Source organism: Amblyomma mixtum, chromosome 3 (genome assembly GCF_055824585.1).
Source record: "Amblyomma mixtum isolate Tamu chromosome 3, ASM5582458v1, whole genome shotgun sequence".
Taxonomy (NCBI): Eukaryota; Metazoa; Arthropoda; class Arachnida; order Ixodida; family Ixodidae; genus Amblyomma; species Amblyomma mixtum.
Genome location: NC_143014.1, coordinates 411,718,918 through 411,731,511, shown reverse-complemented (window position 1 = coordinate 411,731,511; position 12,594 = coordinate 411,718,918).

Genomic DNA, 12,594 nt, shown 5'->3' with positions numbered 1-12,594 from the left:
GGGTGGTGGTCCGCACGCAGGCATAGCCACAAGTGCAGGAGCACCGGAGCAGCATTTTCCTACTCCTCTCGAGAAGAAATTTGACTTTGAATAAGCGCTTCCTATCCCAGCTTCTAAAAGTGCGAAATAAAAAAATACTGTGACGAAGACGAAGCTGGCAGTGTCGCGGGACGGAGCGCCCGCGCTAGGCCAGCGGCCATTAAATCATCTCATAGCCATGGTTCACCACGTCTCATTTTTCGGCTGGCCGCCGCGTAACATTTGGTGCGAGGTGCTGGGGTCCCTTCATCGCCATCCTGGTCACGGAGCTTCGGCGTCCTGGGCCTGCCGTGGACGTCGGCCGTGAGTACCTGGTCAACGCCGCACGGCCGTGCCCCAGCCCGCCCGACCTGAACCGACCTCGACGCTCACCCCAGCCCCGTCCCCCGCCCAGACCACACTACACGACGACCCAAGACCCGACGGACCCAAGACCCCACTGACCCAAACGTGAAGACACCGTCCCCCTGCCTCTGCCGTTCGGTGCGTCCAGAGACCTCTGCCGTCAGCTCCTGGCACCCTACGGCCCGGATGCTTCGTGGACCAGGACTCATTCTCTCATCTTTCTCATCGTGGCGGCCAGCACTGCACCATCTTCTACATATTGTTCGATCCTTCACTCAAGACCATCGCCATTTCGCCGTCTGTTCGTCACCGATCGGGACGATCGCTCGGAGGCCCCGGGTAGTGTGACGAAGACGAAGCTGGCAGTGGCGCGGGACGGAGCGCCCGCGCTAGGCCAGCGGCCATTAAATCATCTCATAGCCATGGTTCACCACGTCTCATTCTTCAGCTGGCCGCCGCGTAACAATACCAAACAGGCGCCCGCATGCTGCCTTACGGACACCTCAGAGCCCAAAGGCTCATTTGTGAAGACATCAGTATGTGAGCTCTTGCTTTTGATCAGCTGGAATTCTGTTTCAATGCCGATACATTCCAGCTAGCATAAACACCGAGTTAGAGTAGGTCGCGGCAGTCTAGCGACGAGTTACCACTGCCCAATGAAAAGCGCGCACATAATACCCCATCGAATTTTTGCGAAACGAAAGCACGTACCAGATATTCAGTGTGGGGCCTTGCAACACGACAGCAGCAATATCGATTCGCTTCTGAACTCGGATACACAACATTAATATTCTTCTTTATATTTTTCAAGCGACTGATTGGACATTTCTGCGGGGTTGTTAGTCGTGGTCGCAGAAGCAGTTTCATTCAAGTGAAAAGCATAGCTGCCACAAGCAGCGCTTTCTTGCGCCATCCGGCGGCTTCTGTGGAGTGAAGTCGCATAAGCGTCACCAGAGTTCCTTCCACAGCTATAGAACAGGTGAGAAAGACAAATCCGCCATTGTTACGAACGATCAGGTTCCATTTGTTCCCGCCCACGCAACACCACACAAGCACCCCCCTAATGCGAGACCCCTGGTAAAACCACGCTGAAATATTTCGTCGCAGTTTCTTTTGAGCGACGGGTACTCAATACCAAAATGGAGAAATCAATTCGATAGAGAGCCCGCACAAGTGAACACAGGCGCATGTCCTGACCATACGCGAAGATTCGTGGCATCTCTCTTGAAAATCGCACACCATCCACTGGCCGTATCATTTCGGTTGCTGACGTTAGTCTTTCGCCAAGTGCCGCCGACTATCTAATATCTGACATGCTGATGGCGAAGTTGTCCATGCACGCATATACAATGTGAGTGGAGAGCATAATAAAACTTAATTCGCAGGTGAGCACTCACTTTGTACGCGTTTGTGAGTCTCTTGTCGATTGAGCCCCCTCGCACCTCTCTTGAGCGCATTCTAGAACTCCACAGTGCAGGCCTTTTTCAGTGATACGTATATCACGCCAGGGTATAAAACCGCGCGTACGCCATACCATGCGTTAGGAATACTCTCTTTCACCCGTGCAAAACAGGAACAAAACCATTATGCCTACTGCGATACACACGAAACGGCAGCGTGCGTCCGGCTCCTTCGCAGAAAAGTAAGTTGTCTCTAATCTTCCAATTAACAGCTTCTTTAGAAGCTCGTTGTCACGCCACTGCAGGCTGGTGTGATAACGCCGACTCGTCACGAGAGGACGTTAGGCCACACGCCGCACTACGAACTGCCGCGGGCAGTCGCATAAGCTTGCAGACTTCAGCGCATGTTGCCTCGGGCTGCAGCCCCCTCTTTCTCCTTTAAATCTGAGTGCCGTATAGCCGAGCTAAGAGCACTGATAGCCCTGCTGTGAAAAAAAAAAGAGAAAAATGCGGTATTGCCGCGCCCCGAGATATCGGGGCAAATGATCTACACGTACGTAGTGACGACCTATTGATGAACTTGTGCGCTAATGTCGTTCAAGCGCAGTGCAAACATCTGTTTTTATTTGCACGAAGCATTCACGTGCTTACAAAATCGGAGAATTCTGGCTGAATATTAACAAGATGGGATGTTCAGACCGAGAGAGTCCGAAGTTATTACATGAATGCTTTTTCCATAGTGCAAGGCAGTTCATGCCGTTGTCACCGCGTTCGGTATTTTCCTTGGGTTCCCTATAATGGCTTCATGTGTCCTGCATGCCGCTGTTCCCGGAGATCAGCGGCATGCAGCTGTTCTCCGGGAACAGCGTCGTTCTCCAGCACAACAGATGGAGAACGCTCTTGTGCTCCACGTCCCACCGGCATCCCAGCCATTCCTGTCCTCTTCACCCAGCAGCAGTCGTAGAAGCCGGTGCGTCGGTGGGCCGCCATTCTGGCGCTCGATAGGAGGCTCTTTAAGCTGGCCAACAATTTACATGGATCATAGACTTCCGGCACCGTGAGTGGCAAAAATCCGGGAGCGCGCTGGATTTGTCGTCCATGTCCGGCTATAGGAATAGAAACGAGCCTTTCTTCCTGCTGCTTCCGATCTATGGACGACTACGACAGTTCTGACTACATCGTTGGGAACAAGTGTGTTCTGAGCTCCAGGGGCAGTGTTTACTCTGTAATCCTTGAGAGAGACAGAGGCCACGGGATACGAAAAGGAAAAACAAGAGCAGCACTAGTCTGCTTTCACGGCTTTCTGAACGGGAAAGCATCTGAGGGCGGAATTGGAAGCAAAATTTAATCGGTTCTGACGGCTTGCTGGTTGGCGGGTGCATTCTCCGGTTGCCAAGAGAGTGATATATATTTTATCTCAGACTGTTTAGAAACGGACAATGCACCCCGCAAACGAGGAAGCCATCAAGCCTGAACAAGTTTTCCATCCGCTTCCGTCCTCAGATGCTTGCCCGTTTGGAAAGCCGTGAAAGCCGCCTTGTGTTGGTCTTGTTTTCCCTTTTCGTATCCCGAAAGAGCATAAGATTCCTCGATGAGGCCGCGATGTTGCAGTTTAACCCACACTCACGTCATGACGACCACTAAAGCTCAGACAATAAACCGGTGGAAGTCCTTGAACACAGACGGAGCAGGATTGGCTTGGCATCGAGCATTAGGCTGAGGAAGCTAGGGACGTCGCAGGGTCTGCGTCCCTTTCGGTGCAAGCTTCTTGGGTTCCTTTCCCAGCGGTGGGTGAAGGACCCGGCGGCGCGACCGAGAATATACCGGCTTCCTGATGTGGGATAAATACTGGAGCGTGAGAAAAGTGTCTGTCTGTGACGAACTCTCCTGGATTTCGCAGCAGGCGAAACACGCAGAGCCTCCTCCAACTTCGCACCGTTGCAGCAATGTGTCTGTGGTTCGCGGAGATGAAGATGGTCCATGATGTCGCAGCAGATGACTACCAACGTCTTCCGTACAGGAGCCTAGTTGAGGAGAATGTCGAGTCCCAGTCCAGCCCATTGTGTATCGGGAACAGCCGAAGAAGGGGGAATTTTCCCTCACCTGCGTATCCACCAGTCGCCGACTCCCTGACAGCACTTCGGATTGGTGTTGTGCTTGATGTGCCACGTGGTTCGCGAAGACACCTTTGCAGCCGCGGAGTACGCACCGGCAGTAGGCGGGAGCTTTACATGGGAGATAGTAGTAGAAGTATGGCTCCCGAAAAATTGAGGCGGCATCCCGCGATGGCGACGGTGGGGAAGGCCAGGCCGGTACAGGTAGCGACGCATCTCGCGGTGCGGGCGTTCACTCCGGCCATCTGGAAGCCACTGTTCGTACACATCGATACAGCAGCAATGGCGGTGGTCCGTGACAATGTGGATTTCTTGTAAAGCACCGTGAACAGGACAGGTGGCCAAGCGTCCATCAGCTAAGGTCGAAACCAGGTGACGCCTACGCTGCCAAGCTGGAGTGGCGAGACAAGGGATCCGCACGGCAAGCAAGCTTCTGTGGCGACTGGGAAGTAGCCGTGGATGCCGTTGAGGATGGCTATTGGACTGAGCAAGGCAGAGGAGAGTGAAGACGCAGGCAACGTCAGGGCACTGGTACTCGAGGCCACCCTGGTTGAGATGCTGAGCGTCGTCCTAGGCAGACTCGTCACCACAGCCGGGTGACGGGCCGCCAACGCCGACCGCTCCCAGGGCGGTGCTTCGACGAGGGGCGTGCGAAGCGGTCTTCTTCGCTTCTCGAAGCGAGGAGCATGCGCATCCACTGATGATGATGGGGCATGGTACCCCTTTGTGTGTGATTGAAGAGAAAGTACAATCACTAAATTTTATATCCTCTGCTAGTTCGTCTGATTATCTTCTTGTAGCCTATTTTCTTGCGTTTTGCTTTATTAGCTTTATTTATTGATTAGCTTCGGTAGCATTGCTGAGGGGAGGATCAAGATGCGACTAGTAACAATGGCGTGTACGCTTGTATAGAGCGATGGAGTCGTGGCCTGCGGAACGACTGACACGAAATCTTGACGCATCATGCGCTGTTAGGTGCCGCCGTACGGGTTGCGCATTAGGAATGTCACAAGAGAGGCAAGATAGGGCGAGCGGAAAACGCTAGTGAACGCTTGCGAACACATCTTATGCGTAACCCATCTTCTCTGTGCTCGGTATAACCCACTTGCCCAACAACGCGTCATTTTGAACTAGGCACAGGCTTCGGGTGCCTTTGTTTCTTGTAAGTGAAGAGTCTTCTTTTTTTTCGAAATGAGCCCAACCAACCCAATGTGCAAAGCGAGAACAGAACGAAAGTTTGTTATCCGCACAAACCAACACGCTGTCATAGCTGTTCTATTACAGATCTACTAAAGTCTGTTGAAAAGCAACTACGATGATGTTTTTTTCTCGATTTGGTAGAATACGTTTTTTTACTGTTAACAGAGGTATTTCAGTAGCTCTATCCATTCTAAAGCCGAATAGGGCGTCAATTGATATGTGTTGTGTCAAATAAGTTAATGTTTTGCAACTCGAATCCATATTATTCCAGTAGAAAAGCATTAAATGTCCCTTGAGCAAAAAAGCAGGCGTCGGTAACCGTCCATGACAATAAATTGCTTAGTGACATCACCATGCTCTCGGATGATGTCAGCAGCACACAATAAGATACTGACTTCCGAAGGTGCGGGGAATTCAACCGCGTACCTTCCGATTGCGAGCTCAGCACGCAGCCTATAACCTCAGGGAACAGTTTCTTTTCTTTGAGTAGGGTATTTATTGCAGTGAAATTGTGTTTATTTGCAGGAACTACTCACAAACCTTGCATGAAATGCCACAAATGATATCTCTAAAAGACAGAGCAACAGGGAACTAAACCGGATGCAAGGCAGAGCCCATCACCAAGAGGGAGTGCCAATACGGTTTAACGTCGGCCTGTTCCTATACTTCCCCCACATGAACAATCGTTTGGCAAAAATTAGATTTTATCGAAACAACAGATTCAGTACCCCTCCACCACTATACTTTTCCATAAGCCGTGTAGTCTGATGAGAAAAAAAGCATACCAAGATGGTTCACCAGCATATTTCACTTCGGTCAGGTATCGTACGGTACGAGCAGTGAAATAAATTCGCTTTTTCAAGGTGCGTTGTAAGAATCCCAGGAGGCCACAAAACCGCGTTGGTTCTTTTCGAATAAACGAGAGCCTAGTGTGTGCATTTCTTTAGATATGTATGCTAATGTGCAAGTGTGTCATCAGAAAGGAAGGAATCTTTAATGAACTTCGCAACAGAGCTCACGATGAGACAGTGCTTCCGCATTTGAAGCAAGTAACCTGTCTTAAGTGCCCTCCGTAATTTATTATTGCGTCAGCAATAGAACCATCATCAGCATAAAAATCCATCCTCTGTCACTTAATTCCCATTGGTTGGGAGGGGCGTGACGTCACGCACCACGTTGTCAGCGGTGGCTCGCGGCGGGTGAGGCGTTAGGCAGCTGCATTCGGCCATGCGCCGACGTGCCAAGCTCTCCGTTGCCGAGGGTTCAGAAGCAGGACCGTTGCGCGCTGAAGAGAATACCCGCAACCGGAGGGAGCACCCACGCCTGCTCATTGCCTGTATGTACCGTGTGGTACATTTGCAGTAGATTGAGAGCCCCTCGAAAAAGCTACGCTATCGCATTGTCGCAAGCAATAATAATTAAAGCTGAACTATCGAGTAATCTGAAATCGTGTTTTGCCGCGGGAACTCGATGTACAGTCTTTGTCAAAAGTAACCAGGCTGCATGGTTTGCTTCTAGCTCGTACAGTGGAGCCTTTACAGCTTCCCTGAAGCTGAAATGGTCGTGAAAGGTAAGGACTGGGGGTCTTCTTACCTTCCAGCACGTTTTGATCTTTAGAGAAGCCACAAGGGCTCCACTATACAATCTAGAAGCAAACCATACAGCCTGGTTACTTTTGACAAAGACTGTACATACGTTCTTTACTCTTTGCTGTTGAAGGAGATGTAACTTCAGACTGGTTTGAAAAAATGTAATCAATATCAGGGTCAGCAAGTATTTGCACATGCTGTATGCCGCTGTGTGCGTTGCCAAGATACTGCCATTGCTTGACTGTACGCATTTCGAGTTTTTTTCTGTGCTTTTTCGTGACAGCCACGAATAGAAGCTTAAGTGCCGGGCAGTAGTGTTGGCTTACGTCGACAGGCTCTGAAATATTGAGACCGATCTTCCTGTTCGTGCAACACGCCTGTTTGCTTTTCTGAGAACATTACCATGCTTCGAGCGTGACCGGAAGAGGACGCCGTTGTTGGTTTTATCCCAACTTAGCATGGGCACACGGTGGCAAACCGCGATGTTGTTCTCATTGATTGGGGCTTTTATAGCGTCTCCGACATCTGCGAAAACGTGAATGGCGGTTCCGTTTTCAGCTTTAATCACATCGTGCATATCAAGGTTATTCTTAGTTGAGTACTGTGCGGAGGGACTAAGCACAGTTTCCAGATATTTCATTTTGGCTTCCATTGACGCAAATAACGCTCGCAATGCCTTGTTTTCAACTATTGCTTTTCGTTTGTTTTTGTGACCACACCATCCAGTTTCTTTTTCTATTATTATTATATTCTTCCATAGACGAATTCGGGGCTTTGGGGGTAATTTTTTTGTTTATTCTTGAGCTCAACGACTTCGTTACGGAGGTTTCTTGCCATCCAGTCACGGAAAGCGTTCACTTCCTGTCTGAGTTCCTATCTGAACTAGGTAAATTCAGCTTTCGTATCTCTCTTAATATTAAAACTAAACTGCCGATCTGCACTCAGGACGATCGGAAAAGAAAAACGCTAGTACGTAGAAAGGAAGACGGCGGGACTCTCCAGGGGGAAAATGACTAAATTTCGCGTCCATCAGCACCAAAGAACAGAAGAAAAAACAAGAACAAGCAACAAAAGAACTGCGCACTAACTGAGAAGTGCAAGATGTTGCAGAGGTGCGATCGTGGATCGTCGCTTCTGAAAAGTGTTGCTGGGCGATGAAGATGAAGCAGTAAAGAAGAGAAATTTTTCTTATGACGGCGTGTCTAGTCTTTTCCTACTCAAGCCTAGTCGACCCTATTCAAGAACCAGCAAGTTCTGACGTACTGTCGCGATCACAATATTATGGGACGTAGGAAAGCGTGGCAAAGCTGCGTTTTGCGCCACCTAACGGCGCACTCCCGCTCGTTCTTTCTTCGCATGCATCGCTGTACCCTCACTCCTACGTTTCGCACGGCGAACGTAGATGTGAACCGGGGCCAGGGGCCGCTTCGATGTCCGGCTTGGGTCTGTAGGGCGAAACGGATTTTTGCCGCCTTTCACAAAGCAATGAATTTGCGTACAGGGGAGGGGACCCACAGTGACGTGTTCTTTCTTTTACTGCGTTAGCACTATAAGCGACATTCCCCAAAACGGCGAGTTTGCGAAGCCTCCATCATCTCCGCAGATCAACGACAACCAGTATAAAAACCGGCGATGCCAGGCTTCACAGAGTACTGGACACGCGAAACACGCCTGAGGGAATCGTCGCCGAGCATTGTAATAATTTTACTTTTTTCTGTTTCATGTAATCGCATTTTTCGCGGAGGGTTTGGTGTACAAACGCTCTTCGCGACCGTAAGCAGTTGGTCATCCCGGCATTCGGAGCCTTGTGGCCTGTTCGTTCACCGCTTGCCTTCTTGCCTCCTATCGAGCGCCAGAAGAAAGGTTCTCACCACCAACCGCAACGGCTTCTACTACAAACAGCAGAGGACACGAATGGCTGGGAGGTCGGTGAGACATCCAGCACCAGTGCGACCGTGGCGTGGCGGTATAAACGGCCTCCTGAAACAGCGGCCATCAGGATACACGTGAAGATTTTTTGCAAAGTACGCCAATGTCAGTCCTATAAATGAAAAGTCATTTTTTAATACTATTTTTGAGCCACCACGGGGAATGCAAGAAAGTTACCCTTACAAAAATGCTTCTTGAGACAGTGTTGAAGTTCTCATGAGCGGACTCAACACGCCATGTTGAATTTTTGTTGTGACCAGGATTGGCTAGTGTTGGTGAATTGTTGAGGCCGAGTTGAAACTCATTGGAAAAGTGGCCACTGTGCTAGAGTTGAGCATTCTCAATGAAATTTCTGCTTTGCGTTCATGTTGAATTCATGTTGGAATTACGGGAGTGAATCAACACGCCATTCTGAATCTTGGCTGGGGTAAAACAGCAAAAAATCTTGGGAATGCATTCGTATTGCGCCAGATGGACCGACTACCAATGCAATTTTCGGCGGTATATTCATATTGCTGCGATTTCTCGTTAACGTGAAGCCATCACCCCCTGTGACGTAGCGCTCCACACATACGCACAAACACTTATGTATATAAATATATATATACATACACATCCTACACATCCATCAGATAAAGAGCATGGGACAGTACTGCACACGAGGCTATAGGAAGAACTGACAGCTGGAGTTCATTTTGATCTTTAGTGCAACCTCGGCTTCGCCCTTATATAGTCCTACTCAGGGGTGTCCGGACCTGCGCAGGTTATGGCCTGCCGATCAGCAAAGTTATCTCAGTTATTACTCTTAACATTTATTTATTTTATGTGTAGTAGAAGTAATGAAGTTCATATGCAACGGTCTATTATTTGACGACCTTGATTTATTCGTAAACAACTTAATTAAAGCATTAATTAAGCGCCCTTTTTTATGAGAGCACATACGAATCCTCCAAAGTAGGTATGCCTGAATGAGCATAGTGCACTTTTTTCTATGCAAGAAAATGACTTTGGGCGGTTTATGAGAGTTTTAACGGGTGCTGCATGCGTTCTTAATGTGTGTAATGTGATCAGGTTCTGTTTACACGATGGATGTCGAAATGATTTCATTTAGTTAGGCTTAGAAACGGCTGCCTTGAGATGATTCAACTTAAATCCAACAGAAATTGCTCAACAGTAAATCTCTTCACTACGCTCAACAAACATTCCGTGTAGCAGGTGTTGAGTAGGCTCAACATACATTGAGTTCATGTTGGTTTCCAGTTGATTCAACAGGAGCTCAACAAGGCGTCAACTGAAGCTCAAAAGTCATTTTTGTAAGGGTACATTGACCAAGGCAGAACGGAGACAACAGCATGGGCTGTCTCACGCGCTCAGCATTGGTCTTGTGAAACAAGGTCTTAGGAGAAAGGTAAAACAGATGAGGAGTTAGGCCAGGCGCATTTATACGATGATTTCTGGGACCCTTGGACTGAACATCCCATTAGCTAACATCCAGCCCGGTTTCAAAATAAGTCACAGTATCAGTGTCATCAAGTGTATCGCAGAAACATCCTGACGCTTACAATCTATGATTCTGTGTACTGCATGGCGAAATAACCTGCAGTGATCAGTGCGAGGTAGTGAACGCTTTCTGCAAATGAAAATCGCTTTCTGCGCTGCGCTTAATCGAGACGCGGGCGCAAGCTCATGGATGAGGCGCCACTCTGCATAAGTGTAAATCACTGCACAGCTACCTTTGAATGCGAATATTTTTTTTTTTTTGCGGACTGGCATGATTTTCAGCGTTATGCCAGACTCAGTACATATTGTGTCCCAGTAAAAGTGACCCTAAACAAAGTTTGTATTTCAGTTCAGTCCTAAAATGCGATTTACTCCAGGCATATACTATCGCGATGAGAATATTACGGGACGGGGGAAAGTGTGACAAAACTGCGTTCTGCGCCACCTAACGGCACACCATCGTTCTTTCGCCCCTTTCAGGCATCTCTGTACCGCCACTCCTACTTTACGCGCGCCAAACGTAGCTCAGAACTTGCACCTGGTGCCGCATCGATATCTGGCAAGCGTGTGCCTAAGGCGCTGATGTGTGAAGCAGATCGCGTGTCGCCTTTCGCGGCGCAGCGACCATTGGTAAAGGAGAGGGAGCGTGCAATTATGCTTTCTGTTTATTTAGGCCTCCTCGTTCTGCGGTTTCTCGTTATCCAATGGTGAACCTGGATTGAATGTTCGTATTTTACTTTTATCAGCGTTATAGGCCAGAGCCTTTACAGTGCGCGCTGCTATCCTGATAAAGAATCTGGTCATTGGTCACTGAGGGACGGTTGCATCGGCTTCGGTACTTCGCAAGAATGCCACCAAGGATTCCAATCGAGGAATGAAGGCGGATCGTGCGACTGGGCATAGAAGGCGTCCCTCAGCGTGAATTCTGTCGCCGTACCGGGAGGAGAAGAACAGCGGTGAGCCGTATTCTTAGAGCATACAGGGACGAACGCGGCAGAATTTCCAATGCTGAGCGCAGTGGACGGCCAAGGAGTACTACGCTTGAATAAGATGCGTTAATCGTTGCTGCAGTAGTTGTAGACCCCTTCTTGAACGCCAGGGAGGTTCGTGACGAACTTGGGTTGAGCTGCTCCTGCGGCACCATTAGATCCAGGTGGCGAGAAGCAGGTCTAAAGAACTGCGTTGCAGCTCAAAAGCCGCGCCTCACAAGAAACCAGAGAGAAGAGAGACTCAGCTTCGCCAGAGCCTTCCAGTAGTGGTCTCCAGAGGAGTGGCGGGAAGTGATTTTCTCTTATGAGTCCACATTCTGCACGCGCTGGGACCAGCAGCAACGTGTGTGGCGCCCGCTCAACAGCAGGTATGACCTGCCATTCTTACAGCTAATGAAGTATGCTTTGCAACACATCGTAGTATTGAGAATATAGCGCAGCCTCGTTTTTCCTTTTTGTTTGATTTGACGTAGATTCAGTATCGAATACGAAGTACCTTATTCCCTCCTGCGCAACAGCAGCTTCAACAGAGTGTTGGATTCGTTATGTTAGCGCTACATGATTTAAGTTTGGGAGCCGACATATGCTAATGTTTGTTGGAACATCTTGGCTGTCCTATGCACATGTATCTCCCTGACTACACCCACAACGTGCTCAGCAGTGGCCGGTGTTCAGTCAGCGTCTGGGGCGCCATCAGTAGGGACGGCCTCGGCCCACTCGTGCGGATCGAGGGCTCTTTCACCGGGCCGAGGTACCGCGAGATCCTTACCGGTCACATGATTCCCTACGTCCTGGACGGACCGTTCCCGGATGGCTGCTACGGGTTCCAGCACGACCGCAGCCCCGTGCACAAGGCGCATGCGGTAAGCGACCTTCTTGAGCGCTGCGCCGTGCGTCAGCTCCCGTGGCCGCCTAACTGGGCTGACCTCAACCCCATAGAAAACATCTGGGCAGTCATGAAGAAGGAAATTTCCTCCCGGCGCCTTTGTGGTGGCACAGCTGACCAGCTCTGGCATGCCGTCAAAGGGGAATGGGAAGCCCTGCGCCGACGTCCAGACCTAGTGGCGGCAATATGTGACTCTATGCCAAGACGACGAAGTCAAGTCATCGCGGCAGACGGCAACTTTTCGCCTCACTAAGGTCACTCTGACATTCTTCCGCCAGCTTCCAGCTTCCAGAATGCCAGCTTCCGCAAATAAATTTCATCACTGACAATAATTTTTGGGATTCGTTTTCCTAAAAGTCTCTTCGGGACTGAACTATTGTCAAAAAATTATCGTCAAAGACTGCGTATCGTAGACCCCAATAAAAGAAAAAATTGCAGATGTTTTGCTGAACAGAATATGAATCTTATTGTGAAGGCAGTGCCAATACGACAGCTTCGAAAGAGCAGCAGCGCCCGCAGAGAAGTTCGCTGTCTCTGTTATCTCACTGGCGTGAAAAAGCGCCCGTCACGGTGGCTGCCGATGCGGCGTCTTGGACCACGTTG